Below are 27,857 nucleotides of genomic sequence, written 5' to 3'. Positions count from 1 at the left end.
GCTACGAACCTAGTCTCAGTGCCGGGCTTTAGCTCTACGGGTCTTGACTTTGGCTGCCCTACAAGGGGCCAGTTATTCGTTCCGCTTTCTTTGCTGGTTTCTAAAAACCCTGGCGAGTTATTCAAACTTGCAGCGGTCACGAGCTGTGAGTTCATTGTTCGGTTAAAGGCGGGGCAAGCTACAGCCGGCCCCAGCCAACGAAACGTCTTTCTCGCTCCCTTCTTCCTTGGCAGGGCTCTCGCTCCCCGGTAGTCTGGAGTTTCGGTTTCTTGCAAAAGGAGCGTTGTGAATGAAATTGAGAATATTCCGGGAATTGGTAACAGCCGCTGGAGGCCAGCAGGGGGTGGCAGACGCTGAGCCACTGAGGAGTGGCACACGCCTGCGCAAACCCCACCACAAACAGCTGCGAGGAAGGAGAGGTCAGGGAGGGGATTTTTCTGCGGCAGGGCGGAGATCGGTGCCTGGGGAGTAGGGGAGGGGAAAGCAGCCCCCCCCCCCCCAGTGTGGCTGGCGGGTCCCCGGGCTAGTCGCGGGGTGCAGAGAACCTGTGTTGGAAGGGGGGGGGCAGAGGGGTGCATCTCTTTGGGTGGGAGTCTGTATAGTCCCCATTTTCCTACCAGCCCCAGTCTCTGGGGCCGAGACCCTGGGTGATCATCTCTGTGCAGCCGATTAAACCTTGCCCGCTGCAGCTGCAGGTGCGGGTTTGCAGCTGGCCCGCGGGCAGTGGATTAGATTTGATGGTACCGAGGGTGGAGGGGCTCAGTGACCCCCCCCCCTTCCTGCCCTAACCTAAAGCCTCCCCTGGCAGGCAGCAGCCCCCGGCGTGACCCAGTGCGGAGCCTGGTGTCTCTGCCAGGCGCTTTATAGCCGATTGAGCCCGGGGGCTGGGGAATCCCTGGAGCGGGAGGGGAGCGAGCCGTGAGTCAGGGGTGGGCAGGAGTCCAGTGCTGGAGCCAGGGCAGCGCTGGGACTTCCTGCGCCGGGGCTGGGAAAATCCGTGCCGGGGGGGAAAGCCCTGCGTGAATGCACCTGACTTTCCAGAGGGCTGTTTACTCTCGTCCTCGCTGCCGAAATGGGGAGAGGGAGACGCTGTTTTACAGCCAGGCTCACTGGTAGGGGGGGCTCCGCTGTCCAACAGCCCCTGCTGTGTCCGTCCAGGGGCGCTGACAAGCCAAGGGAGAGGGATTTTCTGCATGGCTGCAGCCAGGCTGTCCCAACACCCTGCTCTGCCTGTACAAATAATGCGGCTTTGACTTGCTCAAGCACCGACTGACAGGGGCTGAGCCAGCCTTCTTAATAGGAATTAGCCCCTCTGCTCAGCTGTCTGCCTATGGTGCTGAGGCATCTGCCATGCCTACCTGTAACAGTTAGGGGTTCTCTTTGTAGGATCTCAAAGAGCTTCACCAACAAATAATTCAGCCTCGCAACATCCCTGCGAGGTAGCTACAGAGAGGGGCAGTGGATCTGTTCTGTTTATATTCTGATACTGCAACCATCCGTAAAGGTTTTGTGAGTTATGAGCCAGATCGCTCCCAGTCTCCTGCTCTAACCACCAGAGGCTCTCTTGCAAACTGGATGAGCAGGCGGTGTGAAATGAGTCAGGGTGAAATGCAGGCTCAATCTATGAAAATAACCTGGTTAGTGGTGGAATTCATTCCCAGAATAGGAGTGGTTTTATTTATGCTGATGTAAAGGGTTCCCCATCAAAAGCTATTTACAGCATGTATCACTATTATTAATAAACACATGTTCCCTTTAAATGACGCTTTGCTTTACAAACAAAAATAAGAGAGGGTCCTTGAGCCAAGGAGTTACAAGCTTAAATAGCACACAAATACCTGGGTACCCATTTTGCATGCACAAAGGTGAGGTGTACGGCCACATTGTCTCTGTGTGCGTATGTTAATTACAAAATGAGACAATTAAAAAAAATTAACCCCATGTGAGTTATCTACCTGCTGTTCTCCAGCTCTATACACCCATCCTTAGATTCTCTAGTCACTGTGATCCTTTTGTCTCTTGAGCATTCCCCAGGATGGACCTGTTCACTCAGAGACACCTCCTGGTCAGATTGAGACTAACTGTACTAATCGGCCACCTTAAAATCACATCCCTCTACCCCTCACTTATAGGCCAGTGCAGGATCATTCACACAACCATAATATCCACAGTAGATGTCCCACAGCTATAATCTCTATCAAACTGTTCCACAGTATCTGTGACCAACATAATTGGACTTCTTTCGGCTAAATATTAGCTGGCCTCTGGATGCCTTATGATGCCTGCTGCCCCATTGCAGCTGAACTGTGTTTGAGGTTATTTCTAAGCCTCCTGCCTCTGAACTAATCCTGCATTGGCAGGGAGATGACCTAATACATCTTTCCCGGTCTCTGATTTCTATAATTTAATAATGCTCTGCAGCTATTCTGCCTTGGGCTGTGGATTTATTAAATCTCATTAGCTAGGCACCTTCAGGCTGAGTCAGTGCTTGGCTAGAAGACCTTGCAGGAAAAGCCCAGGTGTTCAAGAAGAGGAGTTGGAGTTTCAGTAGTTAATACTGTTCACTCGGAATGCAATCTCCTATTAAACCAATACCCCAGCTGGGTTCCCAAGCTCCCGGTAAACGTTTCTGAAGTAGATTTAAAACAGGCCTTACTCATTTGGGATTGTGAAAGATGGGGCCTTTCGGCTCAAGTCAGAGTATTGTTGGTGCCAGTGCCCTGGCCGGATTCCAGCTTTGGGCCTACGCTGCGTGTCAGGAGCCCAAGGTATTTTTCAGTACCTGTGGTAGTGTATGCTCCATGAGAATGGACGCTGCATCCCACGTTAGAAGTGGCTGTTGCTCGGTGATGGGTGAAGTGAAGCAAGACCTGCCTGCATATACTTCATAAAGCACCTTGAGGCTTGTGCAGGGCACTAAATAAGCCAACAAACCATGAGACCGATCCCTTGCTTTTGTTGTACTTAAAGTACTGCACAGGAACTTTTCAGGCGGAATAAGACAAAACGCCACATTTATTAGTAATACATGTATTCATTAACACTGTATCATATGCATATAATATATTACACTTACACTCACACACACACACAAACACACTCCGTCTTGTTGTTACCAATTAGTTGCTCCCCTTAACTTCACTGGCCAGGTGAGTTAGATGGGGGAGGGGGTGGAGCCGGGCTTCTGCCGATCCGGATCAATGCTCCCGTGTTGACAAGACGAGACCCGGGGTCCTCTGCAAGACACCTCACTTTTATAGCAGCTTTCCTCTCATGCAAATCTATACCAGATTCAAACTCTGTGTCTGTGTCCATTGGTCCTTTGTGCTGCTTTCTTTTGAGTGTTGTCCCAATGCTGCAAAGAGGGTGTTTCCAAAAGAAGGTGCTTGCTTCTAACCCCCGAGGCCGTGGGTATGTCTGCTTGTCTTTAATGAGCCCACTTGACACGTTTTATTGTTCTTGGGTCTGGCTCCCAGCCCCTCTCCAACAGTTGAGGCTGTCTGGAGGTGCTGCCTTCCATGCCTTGCTCATCCACACCTCATTCATTCAACAGGGCAATTGATTAAGAGTGGGGGGGGGGGAGAGCGCTTGTTCTACTGCTAGCAAAAAGAAATTTTTCTTCTATCTTATTTTATTCTTAGGGGCTATAATATTATACCAAGGGCAATGCAAAGTTTCTAAATGAGGCTTTGATACAAAGTCCCATGAAAACAGAGGTCACACGTGGGTAGACCCACCACAAGGTTTTATGAAGAGGCACAATGTAAAGTCATATGAAAATTATCAGAGATTTATCTACACTTTCCAAAACTGATGCTGAGTGAGCCTTGTGTGCCGCAGTCACAAACAACCAGCTTTCTCCAACCTGTTAGGGCTCTCTCTGGGGCTCACGATTATCTTCCCTCTTGGTAGCGATCGTTACGGAATCCAGCCTCTCTCTGCTGCGGCTGCTGAGGATTTTCCCACCAACCGCCAGCCATGTCTGTGTTTTAAACCCTTTCTCCTGTTACTCCTGGGAACTCGTGTGGCTCCCAGGGTCTCAGGGTGCTTTACAAACACTGCAGGAACCACTGAGTGGATTCCTATGGCCTGTACTAGGCAGGGTGGTCAGACTAGATCAGTGGTCTCCAACCTTTTTATGCCCAAGATCACGTTTTGGATCTAAGGGCAACTCAGGAGCTACTCCGCCCCTTCCCCGAGGCCCTGCCTCTTCCCCAAAGCCCCATCCCACTCACTCCATCCCCTCCTCTCTCCGTCGCTCACTCTCCCCCACCCTCACTCACTTTCACGGGGCTTGGGCAGAGGGTTGGGGTTGAGGTTTGGGATGGGGGTGCAGGCAGCACTTACCTCTGGTGGCTCCCAGTCGGTGGCAGGGACAGCAAGGCTAAGGCAGGCTCCCTGCCTACCCCATCCCCACACTGCTCCCGGAAGGGGCCAACACGCCCCTGCGGCCCCTGGGGTGGAGCGGGCAGGGGACACGTGGCTCCGCGCACTGCCCCTCTCTGCAAGCACCGCTCCCGCAGCTCTCCTGGCCAATGGGAGCTGTGGGGACGGTGCTTGCGAGCAGGAGCAGCGCATGGAGGGAGACCCCGGCCCCTGGGGCCGCGGGGCTGCAGTGGCTGCTTCCGGGAGCGGTGTGGGGCCAGGGTAGGCAGGGCGACTCCCTTAGTGGCAGCCACACTGCACTCCCGCTGGAGATCGCGATCAACTGGGAGAGCCTCTAGGATCGACCAGTTGGTGACCACTGGACTAGATGATCACAGTGGACTCCATTGGCCTGAAAATCCATGGGCCTGATTCTCAATAATGCTGAGGCTCCCTGAACCACTCCCATGGTGTAAAAACAAGGCACCTTGTCTCAGGAGTGTCAAGAACCATCAGTGTAACAGCATGGGCCCAATAACCTATGAATTAAAGCTGAGAATTTGGTCCTATTGTGACCTGAGATGCTATAGTTGGGCCTTTTATTTTCCTTTCACAACTCTTCCCTTCACAGCATCTGCCCACTGCAAAGCCTCAAGATCCTGTGAGGCCCATTGGGTAGCTTTGGCCACATATCTCCCAGGGATGTACAGAAGAGGAAGAAGGTTCGGGGAATGGATTGTGATTGTGGCTGGGCTGACGAGGTGGTGACCTCAGGTACTATTATTATAGGGAAGATGAACTTAACTAGCTGTGATAAGACAAGTGAAGGTTTGTTCCCCCGAATGGCCTAAGCATTGTCTTGAAGAGTTTAGGAACTAATAGGAGAACATGGTGACAGCATGGGCTTGGGGAGAGCTTAGGTGTATTACCCAGTGATGCTGCCCACAGGCTCCCAAAACTGGACTGAAACAGAACCAGCTGAGTGGACTCTGCAGTGTTGTCTGTCTAAACAGCTTTGTAACCATGCAGTCGCTAGCAAACTCCCCCTGTGAGGTTTGGGTTTTTTCCCCCTATTTGTAGCTCTTACGTAGTTTGAAAACTCTCAGGACAGTGTTGCAGGGGAGATCAGCCTGGGAGGCAGGGCTATGCTTATTTGTCTTATTTGTCCTTACTCTGTGTGTGTGGGGGGGTGGTGGTGGTGGAGGACATATTGTGTTTCACCTCCTCAGTCTTGTGTATGGGTCTGCAGTATTTAAGCAGTGGAGAGCCTGGTTACCTGTGTTACATAATTCTGAATTGCTTAGGGAGAGCGGGTACCTCAGTACTACAGCAACAGCTTCTGTTTCCTTCCCATAGGACTATGAAACAAAGCTGACCGGTGGCTTCCAAACAAACGGCAAATGGGAGAACCTCAGGGCACCACCTCCATCTATCATAATGCATAAAACTAATGAATAAAATGACAGTAACAGAATACATGCTCTTATTACAGCCAAGATATTCCAGTGGGATATTCTAAGACCAGTTAGCCCCAGGACATGATACACCATCTGTATAGAATCTTAGTTATTGAGGTGAGACCAGAAATCCAAATGGCTCCTGAGTGCTTTATCATTGGTATCGGGGCAAGCTGAAAGGGTTTGTCAGAACTGGAATAATCCCACCCAAAGGTAGTTTGTCAACCTCCTGGTAGAGAAAGTATGTTTGCACTTAGCAGTCGAGCTGACCAGCATTTTTTTGTCAAAACAGTTTTTTGTTGGAAAATCCTGTTTCCGTTAAACTGAATATTTTGGCAAAATTGTATCCAGTTTGACAAAAGTTTCCATGGAAACAAAATGTCCCCAAATTAAAAATGAAGGGCAGCTACTACTTAGTACAGATGGAAACATTTTATCTTACTCTCTCTAGATCAAAGCGTGTCCTGTTTGTGTTATTATATGAGACAGTTTGACATAGTCCAGAAGAATCTGCCGTTGATTTCCTCTGTGATTTTGGGCAAGTCACTTTCCCTCTCTGTGCTATGGTTTCTCCATCTGTAACATGGGAATGCTAATGCTGGCCAACCTCACAGGAGTGTTGTGAAGCTTACTTAATTGTTTGGAAGGTCTCTAAGAGCCTCGTATGAGAGGGTGTTTTAGAAATACCAAGTTTTATTATGATAATTGAAGTTTGTCTTGGATGGCCATGGACTCCTCAAATGAAGACCCAGAGACTCAGACAAGAGCAACTACGTCTAATTATGAGCAGCACCCAGTGTGTAATGGCACAAATTGCTTCATAACTCTGGATATTTCAAGATTGCCTAATTGTGTTCTGGAATCTAAGCCTTAAATTTAAGCGTCTTGACCTTATGATTGCAAAGATAAACTTTGAAATGTGACCTGAAGGTATGTCTACACATAAACTGCTACAGCGGCACTATTGCACCCGGTGCCACTGGAGCGCTTCAGTGAAGACACCACCTATGCTGGTGGAGGGATTCTCCCATTGGCATAGGTAATCCATCTCTCCAAAAGGCAGTAGCTTAGGTTGACGGAGCTGACTGGACTCTGGGTATGGATCCTTCCACCGGAGGCGAGAAGCACCAGCGGCTGCCCCCCTGCTCCCGGCTGGGAGGGGAAAGGCGAGGAGCCCTGCGGGGGAAGCTGGACTTCCGGTTGGGAGCTGCATAGAGCTTAAAGCCCTGGCTCTCAGTCCCCCACACTGCTCCTCTTGAGTGGGTGGAAGCGCTCCTGGTGAGGGTGCGCACGACCAACAGAAGGAGGGTAGTGTGGACACCAGCCACCCCAATAATTAATGGCGTGGCTGTAAGTCGACCTAACATAGGTCGAATTATCATTGTAGTATAGACATAGCCTAAGCTTTTGAGCTTACACAGAGCTCTTCTTCAGGCCTGGGAAAGGTATTCTGAGTGTCGAAGCTAAATACAAGGTGGAACAGCTTATTTAACCTAAGTAGTTAATACATATTGTGAAGGACCAATCAGGGTGAAGAGACCAGTTAACACCTTGTCAGTCATAGGACAAAAAAGGGGGGTTAGTGCAGTGGTGGGCAACCTGCGGCCCGTGGGCCACATGCGGCCTGTCAGGGTAATCCGCTGGTGGGCCGTGAGACAGTTTGTTTACATTGACCGTCCGCAGGCAAGGCCACCCGCAGCTCCCAGTGGCTACGGTTCGCCATTCCCGGCCAATGGGAGCTGCGGGAAGCAGCGGCCAGCACAGATATGGCTTTTTCCTGAAATATCCTTGAAAGACTTTATCAGATTAAGTTTATGTATTCTTGTGAGCCAGCATCTCTAAGGGGAGACATGTGACAGATCTTGAAACCCCAGGCAGTATCTTTGGGGTTTATAGTTTATGTATGATTGTGTTCTGCTCCATGGGACTGGAGGGGGAGGGACTACCACAGGTCCTCCTGGAGCTAAAAACAGTTGGGGGTAATAAAGGCAGATCAGCCAGGTTGTAACCCTGCAGAGAGAGGTACTCCCTTCTGGGGAGGCTGGCATATACTAGTTCAAACTAGATGCTGCAGAGACAAAGAAAAGACGTTTGGATAAATAGCCTGAATTTAAACGGATTAAACCAGCAAACCAACAGGACCTTCTATCTAAGGAGGGCCCCAATCCCTGCAGAAGGGTTGGAAGGACTTGACCTACTAGGGCCCAATCAGACTAATGGGTGAGATCCGGTAAGCTTTTAGCACTTGTTTAGGAACTTTTATTGTTTTTACATGTTTTCTCTGTAATGCTTTTACCTTAAAAATAAATGTGCCTGCTTAGAAGGAGCTGTGTGGTAACTGATAACTGCAGGCAATACACTGCTCAGCGCCCTTGGAGAGAAAGCAAAGCGCAGGCACTGGCCTGTTTAGGCAGTATGGCTTGCTGGGGATATCGCACTGTAGATCAGGGAGCTGTGCTGCCTTAAAACCCTGCTCAGGAGGGAGTGAGACACAAGTCTCCACCCAGAAGAGATGAGAGCCAGGAGCTGGAAGCCTAGCGTTTGTTCCTGCAAAGGAACACAGGTCCAACTGGCCTGAAGCTGTGACATTGGTCTTTAATTTAAAGGGTATCTCAATTCTTCTGCGACTTATCAGAGGTCAGCTGAGACAGTTCTTATGAGCTTTCCCTATTGAGAAAGAGTTATTCTATATAATATAGCAGTGATCCTTTACACTGTACACTGTATGGTGTAAGGTGAGAGTCTGGGGGAAAAAATGGCCAGAATTCTGCTCTCTGTTAAATCCAGACCAATCTGAGAGCTCTTATAAGGCTGTAAAGTATCAGAGGGGTAGCCGTGTTAGTCTGAATCTGTAAAAAGCAACAGAGGGTCCTGTGGCACCTTTAAGACTAACTGAAGTATTGGGAGCATAAGCTTTCGTGGGTAAGAACCTCACTCTTGCATCTGAAGAAGTGAGGTTCTTACCCACGAAAGCTTATGCTCCCAATACTTCTGTTAGTCTTAAAGGTGCCACAGGACCCTCTGTTGCTTTTTATAAGGCTGTAGGAAGTTTTGCTTTTCAAAGATAAATGACCTGCCTTGTTTGATTTATGTGACTAATGTGGCTGGATTTCAATTAGAATCTATGAATGCATAATACTAATTTCACCACAGCTCTTTTCCATTCGGGTATTTCATTCTGCATTCATTTATTGTTGCTCGCTCCTGGTTTTTGTTTGTCTTGTGAACTGAGAATGCTTTTGTTCAAGGCTCTTTCTTTACATGCCAGCTATCACTGGAATGGGAGCACATGGAACCCATTGGTGCCTGAAGTGTTGCCTTTTACCGTAAGTACTTTTGTATGTGTAGCTTATACCATGTTTTATGAGATGACTGGGTATTTGCATTTGTCTGACGTGTTAGTGCACACCTGTTTTCCCGTCAGTTGCCTGCCGTTTCCAGCCAACACATACAGCCCAATGTAAGTAAATACGTGAGAACAGGTTCACACCAAATAATCTAACCTAGTTCAAATATTAACGAGAATTGTGCTCTCTGCACACATGCAAAAGTATCATTTTGAAACACTGATCTTGATAAAGGTGTCTATCTCTGAAACGGAAACATTGGTACCTGTGCAGGGGAGATAGCACGCAGGTGTTAATCCAGCAATGTGTGTTTAGACAGTCCCAAGAGTGCAGGAGGGGATTGCACTCGATGGAACTTTCTCATCTACACCAGAAAATTACTAGGGGGTCACCCACGTCATCGCTTCTGTTGGCCAAGCTCATTGCACCCACCAGGGGCTCCTGGCATCCCTCCGTTCCACCCCACCAGACCTCAGTGTGCCATCCTCCCAAACTCTGTCTATTTCAGGGCCTCCCTGCAACTACCCCAGCCTCCCTTTGCCAGGGTGTGCCCTCCCATTCCAAGGTCCGCCATTCTCCCCTTCATGGCAGGGGCTCTGTGTGTGCCCCCGTTCTCACCACGCTCCACCACCTGCGTTCCTTCTGCCCCATGTCAAGTTTCCCCCTTTCTCCCCCAAACCAGGAGCTCTGTCTATCCCCCCATACCGGTCTTCTCCCTGGCAGAGGCTCTGAGTGCACCCCCATTCCTCTCTTTCCTCTGTGCCCCCATTCTTTCCTTCCCCCCATGCCAAGGTCCCCCAATTTATCCCCCGGCCAAGGGTTCTGTGTGGCCCCAATCCTGTCCTGCCAGGGACAGAGTTCATGCCCCATATTTGAGCATCTCTTAGCCTAAATGTGCTTTAGTGGATTTCTTAGCCTGCATGATGTGGTCTTAAAGCCAATATGTAAGAAAAGATCTTTGCACTTCAGAGCAAGTACGATCAGGTGATTAGAACAGGGCAGAAGATGTCAGGAGACCTGAATTCTATTCCCAAGTCTCTAAGCTCCCTGTGTAACGTTCAGCTTTAATACCTCCATTTGTAGATGGGAGTCTTGCCAGCAGAGATGTTTGCAGCAATGATATTTTGTAAAGTTCTGTGAGATCTCAAGAAGGAAGATGAAAATAGTATTATTATTACATGTAAAATATTGCCTTAAAATAGAGTTAACCCACAGAGCCGCTTCCGTTGCACCTCAAGAAATTTACCTACATGTTCTGAGCCTCATTTTTAAAATCTGTAGCATCTTTTTGAGATAATAATACTAACCAGCCTGGATGTAACTGTAGGTAACATAAATCCTGCATATAGCAAATTTTACCTGTGGAAAATAAAGCACCTTTTTTTTAACCAATTGTGAGATTAGGACTCAGAGGTTCAATTACTTGCTTTTCGTAGCACTATGGTACAGTTGTTTAGAGCAGGATTGTAATCTTTCCTTGACACTGATTTACTGTATGATCTTCGGCAAGTGACTTAACCTTGGTTCACTTTTGATCCTCAGTATTGCCAGATATGAAATGGGGACAATAATAATTAAATAAACTTTGTAAAGTATTAAGGCCAATCTGTGGGACTAGAACATGGGGCTTCCTTGGTTTCTGCCCTGTCTTTAATTCAGTAGTTCACATGGCTTTTGTGGGGTGGAAAAGGAGAGACCATTCTTCCTCACTGAAATTTTTGCAGGCCTCAACTTTGAAAATTCCCGCTATGCTTCCTGGTGAAACTGTCATGATTTCATAAGCACTTTGCATTTGTCTCATAACTCAACCCCCAACATTTTCAGTCTCCTGAAATTTCACTAATTCTGCGTTTCAGAGGACACACCATCATACAGAAAAATCTTGGGAAAAGTCTTGTTGCAGGTGTCTTTTGTCACCAATTTTATCCATTCCTCAGTGAGACCCGAAGCAAGGCGCCAGTGTAATTAACAAGACGTTTTGCCAGCAGAATCCTGTGTTGTTCCATTTTTACATCCTTTCTGAGGTAACCCTTGGGAATGCCTTCTGCTTTTCATAGTTGCAACAGCATTGTTACCTTCCCACCCATTGGTTTGTTGCTCTTTGGTTCAGTTTGGCTCCTCAGAAATGGCTTTGTGGTATTAAAATGAGTCTCTGCCTCACTTCGATGTTTCTGTTTCAGCTTTCAGTGCTCCCCTGTTGTTTGTGCTGGCTCGTGTGTGCAACCAGAAATCTTTAATTTCCCATTTCACAGCCTATTGCCATTCTCACAGCTGGTACATATGGTACCTGAGGTACACTAGCGTGGCCTGGCCTGTGAAACTGACAGAGTGTGTGTGGGTGGGGGGGGCAGGGTCTGGCTGATAACTAATGCCATTAAATGCTGATGAGCACAGAGCCTGTGAGAGAATGCCCCCTGAATCGCAGAATATCCCCTGTACTGAAAGCCATGCAGCGCTATTTAGGGTCAGACCCTCCATATCTCTGAGATTCTGGGCCCTGCTGGAGTCCTGCCTGGCACAACTTAGAGTGGCCCTTCTAAATTATATGCAGAGTAGTTGTAGCTGTGTCCGTCCTACTCTCCCTTGAATGGTCCCTTAGAATATGTGCTAATTATTTATGCTAAACAATCTGTTCCACCTTGTAGTTAGCTGTGACGCTCGGCGTACCTTTCCCAGACCTGAAGAAGAGCTCTGTGTAAGCTCTAGAGCTGGTCTCTCTCACCAACAAAAGTTGGTCCAATAAAAGATATTACCTCACCCACCTTATCTCCTTTCTGAATTCTGGCAGTCTCTAATGACTACCTATGGGCTTCCCTGATGGCCTCCAGCTAAGTGAACTCTTGCTGCGCCCATTCTCTTACTGACACACCTTCAACATGCACATGACAGGTGCTTTATTTAACAGTGGGTGACTGGTGCCTTCTCTATTCTTGTGGTAGCCAAAGTAATAAAATTCAACCACATTTTGAAATTATAACGACACTGTGTAAACACTAGATTTTATAACCAGATACATCTGCTAAGGCACATAGTTAGTATTGCTTACACAACCCTTACTCATGTGAGCAGCTGAGCACTCACTCCTGTTGACTTCAGTGGGACTGAGAGCACTTAGCTGCTCGCAGGATGGAGCCCTTTCTAGGAACTCCTATTCTTTTAGGCTGTGTGAGGCACTGGTGAAGTTTCAGGCAAGTTAATGGTATGTTGGCTATAATACAATGAGATAATGATGTGGAAGGAGGGGCCAGGTCAGAGTTGCCAGCCATGTACATCCAGGAACAGCTGTATGTCCTGTATTTAGAAACCTGTAGAACTCCAAGATTCTGGCTCTTAACGCGCTTTTAAAAAGTGAAGTAAGAAAAATGAATGAAACGTGACACGATGGCTGTGAATGCGATAGCATTGTTCTTCCCATTTCCCACCATTGCGCCGCCAGGTGCAGCCCATCAGGGACAGTGATGGGAAATGAGCTAGTGCAGGCTGGCCACTTGCATTTGAGCCACAACTTCACCTACACCTGCTCAGCATTACGGTTGATCTACACTGAAAAGTTACATTGGCATCACTACATCTCACAGGGGTGTGAAAAATCCACACCCCCTGAGAGATTAGTTCAGTCGACCTACCCCCAGAGTGGACAGCGCTAGGTCAGTGGAAGAATTCTTCCATCAACCTAGCTGCTGCCTCTCAGGGAGGTGTATTATCTATGCTTCAGCTGTGCCACTTTAGCATTTTAAGTGTAGACCTAGCCCGTCTGCAGCCTGTCTGCATTAGCACTCCTCCTGTTGCTAGCTTGGTGGGAGCTGCATCTGTAGTACTGTGATTGTGTGAAATCTGAAGAAAAATTCTAGGTCACTGGGTTAAATTCATTCCTGGTGCAACTCACTGAAGTCAATCAGCCACACCTGGGGTGAAGTTTAACCATGGTATCTAGTTTAACTTGATCTTTTAAGGTGGATTAGAGGCAGGCTGCCTGGTGGCTGACTGATACTGATACTCACACCTGGCAGCGCATACAGTGCTGTGTTGTATATTTACAAAATGGGCACTGACTTTTTTAAAACTGTTAATCCAATAATACTAACTAACTTTAGGATAACTGGATGTCATGGATTTTCCACAAGCATAAAAAAAGTTTCTCCATGCATGTAAAGGGGGATCATATAACTTTTGTTTTTAACCCAAGCAAATACACTGTGCAGTTGTTCTGATGCCCAAAATCTTCTTAATTTGTATATGCAGTGTTGTTGTAGTGGTGTTTGTCCCAGGATATTACAGAGACAAAGTGGGTGAGGTGATATCTTTTATTGGCCCAACTTTTGTTGGTGAGAGAGACACGCTTTCAACCTTTTGGGTTTATGTAAGTTCAAAAGCTTGTATCTCTCACCAGCAGAAGTTGGTCTAATAAAAGATATTACCTCATCCACCTTGTCCTTCTCAGTTTCTAGTCTAACGCTGCCATCTGCTGTCTGAAAATTGTATTCTCTTTGTGCTTGAATGATTACCCTCTGCTGTAGTTATGTATTACTCCATAGTTACCCTTAGGAATATTAGAGGGTGTTTCAGAACTCAGAAATTCAAGGATTGGATTTAGGTGCATGAAGTGATAGATTATATATAGCAAACAAGTCATAATGAATAATTTTGCTGATTAATTTTGCCTCTTTCTCTCACACACATTGTCCTCAAACAGATAAGTGAAATGTTGAGAGGAAGGATGGTTTAATGGTTAGCCTGGGACTTGGGAGAACTGGGTTCAATCCCCTGCTCTGCTAACTATCTTGTATAACTTACTGGGTCTTTCTGTGCCTCAGTTCCCCGCCTGTAAAAGGAGGGTACTAGCACTTTCCTACTTCATAGGGGTGTTATGAAGAGAAATACATTAAAGATTGTGAGGTGCCAAGATAAACAGTAATGGGTATGAGAGAGAGATTTTGCTTCTACTGTATAAAGAGACTAACAGGTTTGTTTGTTTTTACAGTTTTACTTTCTTACCTAAAAATTAAGACTGTCAAGACTAGTCTTCCTAGGTTTTTCAGGAAGACTTCTTGACATTGGGAGAAACTCGGAGCATGTGTATTGTGAGCCTGGCATCTTAACTGAAGGGATGAGGTTGGTGAATCTTTAACAAAGACAATATTTGTCCAAATTGTGTATTTTTCATTGTAGTTAAATATAAGTGCTAACAAGAACACCCAGATAGGAATAGTTTTAAACAATCTAACTAAAAATCTCTTCCTCTTTCAATTGCACAATTTCAGTCTCTTGTGATCTCATAATTTCAGTAGTTTTCTAGTCAGCTTAGAGTCTTCTAGGGTCTGAAATCCTTTTTTTTCCTCTTAAAAACAAGAGGAACCCCCTTCCTTTACTATGATCACTACCTTTCTTTTTTTAATAAGAAACCTTTCAGACTGCTTGTATACATTGTAGAGACAAAAAGAGATCATAAACCCATTTTTCCCTCTTCACTGCTCACATTTTACATTCACTTTTCATGAGCATTTGTGCCAGCAAATCTTATTTGTAGAAAGGGATCACAAACAGAGTATGAAGACAGTGAAGGCAAATTCATTAACAACACCAAATGAATATTCCTGGGGAACCCTTTTTTTCACTCACCAGCTGAAGTGAGAGCTGCTGTAATGTAATGGAAGAGGGTCAGGTAACAGGAGGTGCCCCTCTCTGTTGTGAGGTGTATTTGAGACTGTAGTACAGGTTATGAGCACGGTTTTTATACACATAAATACATAGGTATACAGACTGAGTTATAAATCTATCTCACAATGACCGTAAGTTCAGAATGTTACATGCTTTCATAAAATACCTCACTCAGCATATTTTTAAACCCAATAACCTTATTTACAAACCGTTGATTCAGTTGCCTACTCTTTGGGGTTCAGACCCCCTGTTCTCCCACTGGGGTGTCTGGACCCTGATTGTCACACCTCCGTTGGTTCAACGCCTGGAGCTCAGGAGTGCAAGCTAGTGGTGAGGTTGCTACTGGATAAATATAGGCTGCTCAGCATGTAAGACTGGCCTCTGTGCAAACTCAGTAAAGATCTCTTTCCCACAACTCTGCCTGCTGCATTGCCAATGAAATAAGCGCTATCAAATGACAGGTAGTTTTTAAAACAAAGCTTTAATTGCCATCATATCTGATTTCCCTGTGAGCCCATAGTAGCAGCTCTCTGCCTTTCCCCTGTTTATACCAGCCTTATTGCTGTTGTATTTGAGTGCCTGACCTGTTTTAAAGCAGGGCTTTGGAGCTGTGCTCCGGCTCCCCTCCAGCTCCAGGCAAAAGCCTGCAGCTCCACTGCTCCAAAGCCCTGTTTTAAAGTTAAAATCTACCTCTGTTTCTCTCCTTTTCTCCCGTTGATTGCATGTTGGGTGTGGCAATTATAGTATTGTTGCTTTTAGTAGTAGAATATCCTGGCCTACGCAGACAACCCTGAGAGTCTCCAACAAATGCTTGACATCACCAGCCAACTGGATGGGACTCCGCTTCAGTGCTAGGAAGTGCGTATCCCTGCATAGGTAGATTTTAAGTGATTATAAGTCAAAGCACAAGAAGTCAGATTTGGTCAAATGAAATAAAAGCAAAACGCATTCTAAGCTGATCTTAACACTTTCAATGTCCTTAAAAACTTAGATGCTTCTCACCACAGGCTGGCTGGTTACTTTTCAGTCAGGCTCTCCCCTTTGATTAGCGTTTCAGTTGCTTGGTGGTGGTGGTGTCTGTAGATGTAGGTGGAAGAGAACGAGCATAGCAAAATGTCTCTCCCTTTTATCATGTCCTTTCTTTCCTCTTGGCTTTGTCCCACACCACCCTTCAGAGTCAGATGGCATTACCTCATCGCAGTCCCAAACAGACCAAAGGAAGGGGGTGACTCCCTCGAGGGTCTAACAGATTCTTTTGTTGCTGCCTAAGTCAGTGTCCTTTGTTCCTGTGAGGCTGGGCTGCGTTTGTCCCATCCATGCCCTGACAAGGTGTGAACTGCCTCTCTGCTCTTGGAGAGTTTTTGCATGGGCTTGCTTTAAGCCATGAGGATATATTTTCAGCCTCATAACTATATACATTAAATTATAACCTATAATCGTACTCAAGTATCAGGGGGTAGCCGTGTTAGTCTGTATCTACAAAAACAACAAGGAGTCTGGTGGCACCTTAAAGACTAACAGATTTATTTGGGCATAAGCTTTCGTGGGTAAAAACCTCACTTCTTCGGATGCATAGAGTGAAAGTTACAGATGCAGGCATTATATCCTGACACATGGAGAGCAGGGAGTTACTTTGCAAGTGGAGAACCAGTGTTGACAGGGCCAATTCAATCAGGGTGGATGTAGTCCACTCCCAATAATAGATGAGGAGGTGTGAATTCCAAGAGAGGAAAAGCTGCTTCTGTAATGAGCCAGCCACTCCCAGTCCCTATTCAAGCCCAGATTAATGGTGTTAAATTTGCAAATGAATTTTAGTTCTGCTGTTTCTCTTTGAAGTCTGTTTCTGAAGTTTTTTTGTTCAATGATAGTGACTTTTAAATCTGTAATGGAATGACCAGGGAGATTGAAGTGTTCACTTACTGGCTTATGTATGTTACCATTCCTGATGTCCGATTTGTGTCCATTTATACTTTTGCGGAGGGACTCTCCGGTTTGGCCAATGTACATGGCAGAGGGGCATTGCTGGCACATGATGGCATATATGACATTAGTGGATGTGCAGGTGAATGAGCCCCTGATGGTGTGGCTGATGTGGTTGGGTCCTCTGATGGTGTCGCCAGAGTAGATATGGGGACAGAGTAGGCAGCGAGGTTTGCTACAGGGATTGGTTCCTGGGTTGGTGTTTCTGTGGTGTGGTGTGTAGTTGCTGGTGAGTATTTGCTTCAGGTTGGGGGGTTGTCTGTAAGCGAGGACTGGCTTGCCTCCCAAGGTCTGTGAGAGTGAAGGATCATTTTCCAGGATAGGTTGTAGATCGTGGATAATGCGCTGGAGAGGTTTTAGCTGAGGGCTGTATGTGATGGCCAGTGGTGTTCTGTTATTGTCCTTGTTGGGCCTGTCCTGTAGTAGGTGATTTCTGGGTACCCGTCTTGCTCTGTCAATCTGTTTCCTCACTTCCCCAGGTGGGTATTGTAGTTTTACGAATGCTTGATAAAGATCTTGTAGATGTTTGTCTCTGTCTGAGGGGTTGGAGCAAATTCGGTTGTATCTTAGGGCTTGGCTGTAGACAATGGATCGTGTGATGTGTCTTGGATAGAAGCTGGAGGCATGTAGGTACGTATAGCAGTCAGTCAGTTTCCAGTATAGGGTGGTGTTTATGTGACCATCATTTATTTGCACTGTAGGAAGTGGATCTCTTGTGTGGACTGGTCCAGGCTGAGGTTGATGGTGGGGTGGAAATTGTTGAAGTCCAGGTGGAATTCTTCAAGGGCCTCTTTTCTGTGGGTCCATATGATGAAGATGTCATCAATGTAGCGCAAGTAGAGGAGGGGCATTAGGGGACGAGAGCTGAGGAAGCGTTGTTCTAAGTCAGCCATAAAAATGTTGGCATACTGTGGGGCCATGCGGGTACCCATAGCAGTGCCACTGACTTGAAGGTATAAGTTGTCCCCAAATCTGAAGTGGTTGTGGGTGAGGACAAAGTCACAAAGCTCAGCCATCAGGTGTGCTGTGGCCTCATCAGGGATACTGTTCCTGACAGCTTGTAGTCCATCCTCATGTGGAATATTGGTGTAAAGTGCTTCTACATCCATGGTGGCCAGGATAGTGTTTTCAGGAAGAACACCAATGCATTGTTGTTTCCTCAGGAAGTCGGTGGCGTCTCGAAGATAACTGGGGGTGCTGGTAGCGTAGGGTCTGAGGAGAGAGTCCAAATAGCCAGATAATCCTGCTGTAAGAGTGCCAATGCCTGAGATGATGGGGCGTCCAGGGTTTCCGGGTTTATGGATCTTGGGTAGCAGATAGAATACCCCTGGTCGGGGTTCTGGGGGTGTGTCCATGTAGATTTGTTCCCGTACTGTAGCTGGGAATTTCTTGAGCAGATGATGTAGTTTCTTTTGGTATTCCTCAGTGTGATCAGAGGATAGTGGCCTGTAGAATGTGGTTTTGGAGAGTTGCCTGGCAGCCTCCTGTTCATAATCCGACCTGTTCTTTATGACTACAGCACCTCCTTTGTCAGCCCCTTTGATGATAATGTCAGAGTTGTTTCTGAGGCTGTGGACGGCATTGCGTTGTGGACGGCTGAGGTTATGGGACAAGTGATGTTGTTTGTCCACAATTTCAGCCTGTGCACGTCTGCGGAAGCACTCTATGTAGAGGTCCAGTCTGTCATTTCGACCGTCAGGAGGAGTCCACGCAGAGTTCTTCTTCTTGTAGTGTTGGTAGGAGGCTTCCTGTGGGTCAGTGCACTGTTCAGTGGTGCGTTGAAAATATTCTTTGAGTGGGAGACGACGAAAGTAGGCTTCCAGATCACCGCAGAACTGTATCGTGTTTGTGGGGATGGTGGGACAGAAAGAGAGTCCCCGAGATAGGACAGACTCTTCTGCTGAGCTAACTGTGTGGTTGGAAAGATTGACAATGTTGTTAGATGAGTTGAGGGTACCACTCTTGTAGCCCCCTGTGGCAGGTAGGCGTTTAGATAGCTTACTGTCCTTTTTCCTCTGTAGAGAAGTGAAGTGTGCATTGTAAATTGCTTGTCTCATTTTTGTAAAGTCCAGCCACGTGGAAGTTTGTGTGGAAGGTTGGGATTGTATGAGAGTCTCCAGTTCTGAGAGCTCATTCTTGATCTTCTCCTGTCTGCTGTACAGGATGCTGATCAGGTGGTTCCTCAGTTTCTTTGAGAGTGTGTGGCACAGTCTCTCACCACAGTCAGTGTAGTATGTTGATTGCAATGGATTTTTTACCTTCAGTCCATTTGGTATGATGTCCATCTGTTTGCCTTTGGAGAGGAAGATGTCTGTTTGTATCTGTGCAAGTTTTTTGTTGAGGTTGATGGATTTCCACTCCATACGGCTAAATTTAGTGCCTTGCATGGTGTCAAGTATCAGGGGGTAGCCGTGTTAGTCTGTATCTACAAAAACAACAAGGAGTCTGGTGGCACCTTAAAGACTAACAGATTTATTTGGGCATAAGCTTCCGTGGGTAAAAACCTCACTTCTTCGGATGCATAGAGTGAAAGTTACAGATGCAGGCATTATATACTGACACATGGAGAGCAGGGAGTTACTTCGCAAGTGGAGAACCAATGTTGACAGGGCCAATTCAATCAGGGTGGATGTAGTCCTCTCCCAATAATAGATGAGGAGGTGTCAATTCCAGGAGAGGAAAAGCTGCTTCTGTAATGAGCCAGCCACTCCTATAACATTACTGTAACAATTACTATAACATCACTATTACAGCAACGCCCAGTGCATTATGAGCCTTCCGAAGACACCCAACATGACAAACTTTGCATTGGCTATCACAAAATCATTTTATAAAGATGAACATGGGGGTGTAGGTGTTTCTCTGAGGTACAGAGCATCACAACAACCTACCCTACATTCTCAATACTGAGGGACAATCTTCACTCATTGCTATATTTGCTTTCCACATCCGACTCTCTGTATAACTTTTCATGAGTGATGTCCCCGAATACTTGGATGCTAATATCTAAACTGTATTTTTCAATTTATTCACCTACATTTGGGTTCTTGCTGATTATGCACTATATGTATCTTATGACTTTGCAACTACAAAGTTTGTTTTTTAAATAATCCAAGCACTATACCCAGATGTACAGACACTCTTTTCTTAACCTGTGTACTATACAATTTTTTTAACGTTAGCTTTAATACATTTTTAAAATCTGTTAACTATTGTGGAAAGTAAAATCAAAGAGGCGAGCTTTGCCCTTTATTGGGACGGTGCTGAGGTTTGCTGTCATTCTAATTTTGTAGGGAAATGAAGTCTACAGCTTGAGAATCAGCCATTAGGAGAGCTGTCTCCTGTGCTCATGAGACTCTTATGCTTGTCATTTACACAGCTGTTTCTCCTGAGGGGCATAGCTGTCACAGGGTGTCATGGCTTCAGAGGGAGAGGTGATCTCTCACAGGTAGCTTGCACCAGTCCCATGAAAGGCTTTGAATATCAAGTCCAAAACTTTGGATGTGACTTGGCATTCAAGAGGGCCCAGGTGCAGAGAACTGGACACTATGGTGATGTGCTTTTAGGCCTTGTTTATGTTGACGGGGTACCCGTAGGTACATGCTGCAGTGAAAAGCAGGCTGCATCCACACTGGTGAATAGCTACACATGGCAATGAAAGGCTGCCGGAGACTTTTCCTGCTGCCTTCCCGGCCACAGCCTTTCCCTGCAGCAGGGAAAGCTCCAGCAGTGGGACACTACACTGCTAAAAACAGCAGCGGAGCAGCATGGCACGGACATGTGGAGAGCCGTGTATGGTACAGACCCTATGTTTCTGGTGTGTCTGTTCTGTACTCACCTAAACAGTGCATCACCATCTACACCACTACTTATATGTGTTAGGGGGGCGTGCAGTGTATGTACTCTACCTACTGCCATAAGTGCAGGCATAGACCAAGTCCTGTGGGACGATGCTCCCTGTACCATTGGGAGCTTTTTCAGAGAGAACAACTTCATTCCTAGGTATAATGTTCTTGAGTAATCAAAGCTGGAAGTCACAAATGCATGGATCATTATAGCCAAGCCTGAGTCCGATGGCATGGGGGGCAGTCTTCTGGCCAGCTGTTGATGGAACAGGGCATTTTACACGGTTATGTTGTGGTTACTTGAACATCCTATTGAGTGAGGAGTCCAGGCGGATCCAGGTGCTGCAGCCTGATTTAATAACATTGCTCTACAGCCAAAATGCTTCTGAAATAAATGTAGTCAAACTTTACTAATTCTGGGTCACTGAGAATGAAAATGATGCTTAACATTGTTGATTGGCTCTAGTTTTCAAGATATGCTATTGGGTCAGTATATACGACCCTTGACTTGGGAATGGCGGAGGATAAGTGAGTTATAAAGGGAAGGGATCTCAATTTAAACCAGAAATGACTAAAATATATCTTTGACTGGAGCTATGAATAAATCTATGACTGGGTTTGGACAGTACTTGCTTTTTAGGCAAAACAATGAATGATGCAATCTGAAGCTGGTATTGCATCATACATGATATGAATTGCATCATGTTATTCCTAGAAGTCATGGATGATGCAATCATAACGAAGCTTACATCACTCTGCTGAACAAATTGCCCTATATCAGCTCTAGAAATCATACAGTGTCATGCTCTCTTATTTGTCAGTGTTTGATTTTGCAAAGGGACACATTTCTGTTTAGCCAAAGTGAGCAGAGATGCCTCGTACTTGTGTGAACGGTGCAGATAACTTCTGCTATGTTTGTGGTGAAGTGACTTTTGCATCACAAAAGCGCAGTATAACCACGATGGTTAAGAAAGCCTATCACCTTTATTTTGGCTGCAAAATTGGAGATCAGGACAAGAGGTGGGCCCCACATATATGCTGCAACACTTGTGCAACAAATCTTCGCCAGTGGTTGACCAGGGAAAGGAAATCTATGCCTTTTGCAGTGCCAATGATTTGGAGAGAGCCAACAGATCATACCAGCAATTGTTACTTCTGCATGGTGCCTCCAGTTGGGAAAGGTGTGTCAAAGAAGAAAAAGTGGACTGTGCATTATCCAAACATTCCATCAGCTATACGCCCAGTACCCCACGGAGAAGGACTGCTGGTTCCTGATGCACCAGAATCATTCTCACTTGAGTCAGACGAGGAAGAGGAAGAGGATGAAACTTCTGGTCCTGAACCATCAATGTCACAGGACCCATATTTTCTCCCATCCTCCTCCTCTGAACCACACCTCATAACACAAGGTGAACTGAATGACCTTGTCAGGAATTTGGAACTACTCAAGAGTAAGGCAGAGCTGTTGGGCTCCAGACTACAGCAGTGGAATCTCCTGGCAAGTGATGTTAGGGTTTCCATGTTCCGTGACTGTCAAAAGGATCTTGTCCCATTCTTCTTCATGAAAGGTGATCTTGTAGCCTGCAACAACATAGATGGTGTGATGGCAGCCCTCAACATCGTTCACGATCCAGATGAGTGGAGACTGTTCATTGATTCATCGAAGACGAGTCTTAAAGCTGTTTTACTGCATAATGGCAATGTTTTGCCATCAATTCCAGTTGATCATGCAGTCCATATGAAGGAAACCTATGACAACATGAAACAACTTTTGAGGTGCATAAACTATGACCAACATCAGTGGCAGCTTTGTGGCAATTTTGAAGGTTGTTGCTCTCTTGCTTGGTCTGCAGACTGGATACACAAAGTACTGCTGTTTGCGAATGGGATAGTCGTGCAAGAGATTCCCACTACATCAAGAAAGATTGGCCACTCCAACAGTCATTGGCGCCTGGGAGGAAAAGTGTTCAGCATCTACCACTTGTTGAATCAAGGAAGATTTTGTTTCCACCCTTACACATCAAGCTGGGTCTGATGAAGAACTTTGTCAAGGCCATTGACAAAACACAAGCAGCTTTCAAGTACCTCCGTGGAAAATTTCCAAGGTTAAGTGAAGCTAAGATAAAGGAAGGTGTCTTTGTTGGTCCTCAGATTCGTGGACTTCTTTGAGATGATGCATTTGACCATGCACTGCGTGGCAAGGAAAAGACGGCATGGAAAGCCTTCCAGTTAGTGGCAATACATTTTCTCGGAAACAACAAGGCAGTCAACTACAGGTTGTTGGTGGAAAACCTCCTCAAGGCATACAAAAGCCTTGGTTGCAACATGTCACTAAAGATACATTTTTTGCACTCGCATCTAGATTTTTTTCCACCGAACTGCGGAGCAGTGAGCGACGAGCACGGCGAGCGATTTCACCAGGACATTGCTGTGACGGGTTGGATCACAGAAACCCCCTTGGGAGCTGCCACCAGATGTGCAAAGACTACCCCTGCGTCTGTTTTCCCTGCCAGCTCAGGACCCCAGCACCCTGTCTTGCTGAGCCAGAAAAACATATTCCAGTTATGTCATACATACATTTATAAGCACCCCCTCCCCATAAAGCCTTATGGGGTACACTGTCACAATTGCAACAATGGAGAAACGCTATCAGGACAAATGGAGCCCATCAATGCTTGCAGACTATTGCTGGACAGTGACAAGAGATGCTCCATTTAATGAATACAAAAGACAAGCCAAGAAGCGCCAAGTAGACACTGAATAGGACTAAACTATGTACATAATATTTTTTTGCCTTTTGTTTCATAATAAATTTTATTTATATAACGCTTTTGCTGATTTTTAAAGTGTTACATAAACAGGACAGGTGAAATATTATCATGTAGAGCAACCATAAACACATGAAAAGACCTAGGTTTACAATTTATGATTAAAACTCTACTATCTACATAATATACATAGACATAAAATGTAAAAACTTAAATATCTTAGAAACAGTAGCCAATCAGTTGTTTTAATTGTCATATTTGAATTCAGCACATCAAAATACATAATAAATAGCACATTTTATCTCTGAAGCAAACGACTTCTCAAAAATTGTAGACCAGTGTAATCAGAGAGCAGATGACCATGATGGAGGGGGATATGCTCTTCAGAACATTTTCTTCTTCCCACTAGAGTTGTCTGGGTTCAGTTTCAGCCAGCTGTTCTTTCTCCAGGGCTTCATGTCTTCCAGGCAATGAGCTGGAAGATAATGCTGTTTCCATGAAGAGGTAGGGTTAGGTATTGTCTTTGTGTTACTGGCATTTGAGTATGTGTTGACACATGGTCTCCCCCAGTGACTTCATGGAAACATTGAGTAAGGTAATAATCCTGAAACTGGTCTGAAGGGGAGGAATAGTTGCTCATAATGACCCTCTCAGAGGAAGATTAGGAGCTATTTCAGCTTGATCCTCTTCACTACTATGTCTCTACAGAGGGACAGTCATATTTCATGTTCAGTAGAATCAAATGCCATTGTGGTATGCAGAGAATGAGTATGGATCTATGCCCCTGGGTCATGGAGAAGAGGAGGTCGTTCTGGATCAGCATAACCTCTGCAGCCTCTTTCCCCTCTTCTTTCTGGTAGCTGATGGGTATGGCTGGAGATAGTTCTTTCCTGGCTTGCTCAGCTTGCTCAGAAATGGAAGTTTAGATTCTGAAGTTCATTTTGGAAGGTTGGTTGGCAGACTAGGGCGGGATAACACTAAAGTCTTAACACTCTGTTGGTGGGGATAGGCTGACATCAGGTCCTCCCTTCATTGGTCTGTGCTTATTTGGAAAATGGGTGTCAGTCCTGCGTACCAGAAGATGGCAGACTTATGTAATTTTATCTTTGATTCACACAATTCTTTATCTTGCTTCCCTGTGTAGGTCCACAAGGTAAGTAACAGACTTGCCCTTTATGATTTCTAAGGATGTTGACTCATAGATTTGGTTTCGCATTGGAGCAGGATGTACAATAACATTTCTCGCCGAGAGCTGGAAAGGGTGAGAGTGACTTAATAGTGTCAGTGGCCGCTGGCTGACCTTTTCTGGCTAGATTGTTCTCTTCCTTCAAGGGCCTAATCCAAAACCCAGTAAAGTCACTGGAAGTATTTACTCTTACTTCCGTGGTGCTTGGACCCTAAACTGCTCTCACCTGCTCACACTCTTTCATAAGGTTCAATACAAATTTGGTACAGGTTAAATCACCAGGCACTGTTTTTATTAGAGATGGCCGCAAATGAGAACACTGGTCATAATCCTCCTGAACTTTCGTGAGATTTTGATCTAGATCTGAATTTCAAAGCTTCAGGCCTCTTTGTATACAAAATCAGAATACCAATTATTTATTTAAAATCGGTTTGGATAGCAACTCTGTGTCTTCTCCACATTTCTAGTCCTTATGTCTAGTATTTGTGCATTTTCCTGTCCTTGGGCTCAGAAGGGGGACTGCATAGCTTGTAAACTCTTCAGCATAGGGGATCAGTCTTATGTATAAGAAAATCAGAGGAAATAGGGAAAGAACATAAGCAAGTTATACCTGTTACTTCAGCTTTTCTTTAAAAGTCTTTTTCATCTTTCAGAGTCTATACAACTACCACAAGACAAAATAGACTAACAAGTCTGATGCAAACATTGCAAATGTTTGTTTCACTTGTTCGTCAATATTTCAGAGCAAATTGTTAAATGCATTTCACAATGGATGTAATGTCCTGTTCCTATAACACTTTTTTTTTTTAAAACATCAGGTCCCATTTGTGGAATATGAAACAATTCATAGCTGTATACATATTAAAAATTGGTACATGTTACTCCATACTATTTAGTTGTGCATCAGAGGCCAAGATAGACATTGCTCTCTTGTCATTAGCCATTAGCTCAGGATTAATGAAACACATAGTTTTTATATTAGTCAATCATAAGTATCAATGAAAGGGGACCACTTTGTTTCAGATACTTCTCCAATGATCCAATAAGGTATGCCTTCAATGCAAAGTTAACTCAGGTGACTGGCACCTGGATCTGAGCCCCTTGGTTAGCCTACCCCAGGTGTGAGCAGCCACACAGCTATGCCTGACTATATCCTCACTGGTGATGCGCTTTCCCATGTGCATTGCTAGAACTTCTGGGGGCTTCCATGAACTTCCATGGTTCTTTGTTTTGCAGTAAGCTGAGCCGCTCTGATTCTCCCCCATTGAATTGTGGGAGAACTTGTCTGTCTTTGTGGGGGCATGAGGAATGTGGGAAGGCTTTGGAGGACTATAAATACAGTACTCAGGATTTTGCCTATATCCTCACGGCAAAAGGAGCATGTTACTAACATGCTCCTTTTGCCGTGAGGATATATGTTACTAGCCTAAATGAAAGCAGCACATAGGTTTTAACCCATAACCCAAGCAGGGCCAGCTAGCCTGAGCTGAAAGCATTACTCGCTTCAGGTGAGTGGGTTTTGTGTGTGGACTGGAGGGGGGATAGAGGCAACTCCGAGTCAGAGCCCGAGTTAACTCCTGCAGTAAAGTAATTTGAAAGAAATCCTTTGTAGGCATTTTTTTTTATTGCTGTTTAAATTGTTTGGTGGAAAAAATGACCTAACCTGACCATATGTGGGTTTTGTTAGTGAAATCCCCAGGACCACATATATCGTCTCCGTGGTCTCCCAGAATAATTGTGCTGTCTCACACCTCTGCCCTATGTGAATGAAAGTGCCTGGTTCTCACCTCTCAGCAGGATTTGGTCTGTAACCCAGCTGATGCAATTTCAGTAGGGGCTCCAGGAAGCCCTATTGTATGTATTGATTTAAATATCTTCTTATCTTCTGTGAATCACTTGACATTTGGAAAATACTTTAATCCTCTTGTGCCTGTCAAGAATCAACACTCCACTGGTTCTGAAGTGATGTCAGTCTGAGGCTGTTAGATTTTTGAATCTATGTATTCATGTTGGACTGCTGAGTTGTGAGCATACACATTCAGTCAAAAAAATTACACATAGAATCATAGAACTAGAAGGGACCTCGAGAGGTCATCTAGTCCAGTCCCCTGCACTCATGGCAGAACTAAGCATTACCTAGACTGTTCCTGACAGGTGTTTTTCTAACCTGCTCTTAAAAATCTCCAGTGATGGAGATTCCACAACCATCACGGATAAAGGCTGCAGTCAGCATTGGGGAAGTACAAACCCCATGTTAAAATTCTGTACGTTTCTGATCTGGTGGAGTTACAGACTATTCTCTCTATTCAGGTTCTAGATCCCACTCACCACCATGGCATCAAAGTGGCCCTGCAGACATTGTGTAACAACAGTGACTAATGTCTCTCAGGCGAAGTTCTTCTCCATTCCTTCTTGACATGGAGAGCCCAGTTACCTGAAACTCTCCTTTAACCTGCCAAGAAGGATAGGGATCTGCATCACAGCTAGTGGGTCACATCTTAGAGTATCTGCTTTTTGTAACTCCCATGGAACACCTCATTTCTATACTGTCCAAAGACACGGCATAATTGATATAACGGCTGCAAAGCAGCTGCAAAACCTGCTTGGATCAGAAACTGTTTTGAGATACTGTAATGTGTGACAGGGATTCTTAGAAACTCTGTTAACATTCTGCCAACAAAATGAAGGGAAGTTTGGGCTGAAACCCCTAAGATGGATGGAGAGAGGATTTAACCCATCAGAATAGCTGTCTAACTGACTGCATCAAACAGCAGGTATTTTCAAGATTCTTTTCTGAAATAGGATCTGTCCCCCTGGTCTCCCCAAAGGCTTCTCATCTTCACTACACTGACCCAACTAGTCACACAGCAGCTCATTCAGATTGCTGATGATAATACGAGGTAACAGATGTCCAGTGGCCGTGCATTATCAGTTTGTACACTCCACTGTGTAATCTAGCACTGTCCCCACGCAGCTCTAGCACACACATGCTCTCTTAACAAAATTCCAAAACAAAACACTCCCTTGCACACACTTCTCTCCCTGGGAGGAGGACAGAACAAACATGTGGCAGGTGTTTGTCACAACACAGATGTTACTGTGATAAGCACAGTATGAGACCTATCTAGAATAGAATAGGGACTGGAACATGCTCAATGCAGACAGAATCTCTAGAGAATTTAGCTGTCAAACTCTAACAAACTATTGGGCATAGAGGAAATGAATTTTTTCAGACTCATAGCTTGGTTAAA

At 45.5% G+C, this 27,857-nt stretch overlaps 1 long non-coding RNA gene across 1 annotated transcript; it reads left to right on the top strand.

Moving 5' to 3' along the window:
• The first annotated feature begins 222 nt into the window (after window positions 1–222).
• Window positions 223–8,752, top strand: LOC122173833 (uncharacterized). Its single transcript, XR_006174744.2, has 3 exons — window positions 223–419; window positions 4,997–5,139; window positions 5,722–8,752. It is a non-coding gene; the product is annotated as an uncharacterized LOC122173833 (long non-coding RNA).
• Window positions 8,753–27,857: the final 19,105 nt, after the last annotated feature.

Source organism: Chrysemys picta, chromosome 8 (genome assembly GCF_011386835.1).
Source record: "Chrysemys picta bellii isolate R12L10 chromosome 8, ASM1138683v2, whole genome shotgun sequence".
NCBI lineage: Eukaryota > Metazoa > Chordata > Testudines > Emydidae > Chrysemys > Chrysemys picta.
This window is presented reverse-complemented; position numbering and strand designations above follow the sequence as displayed.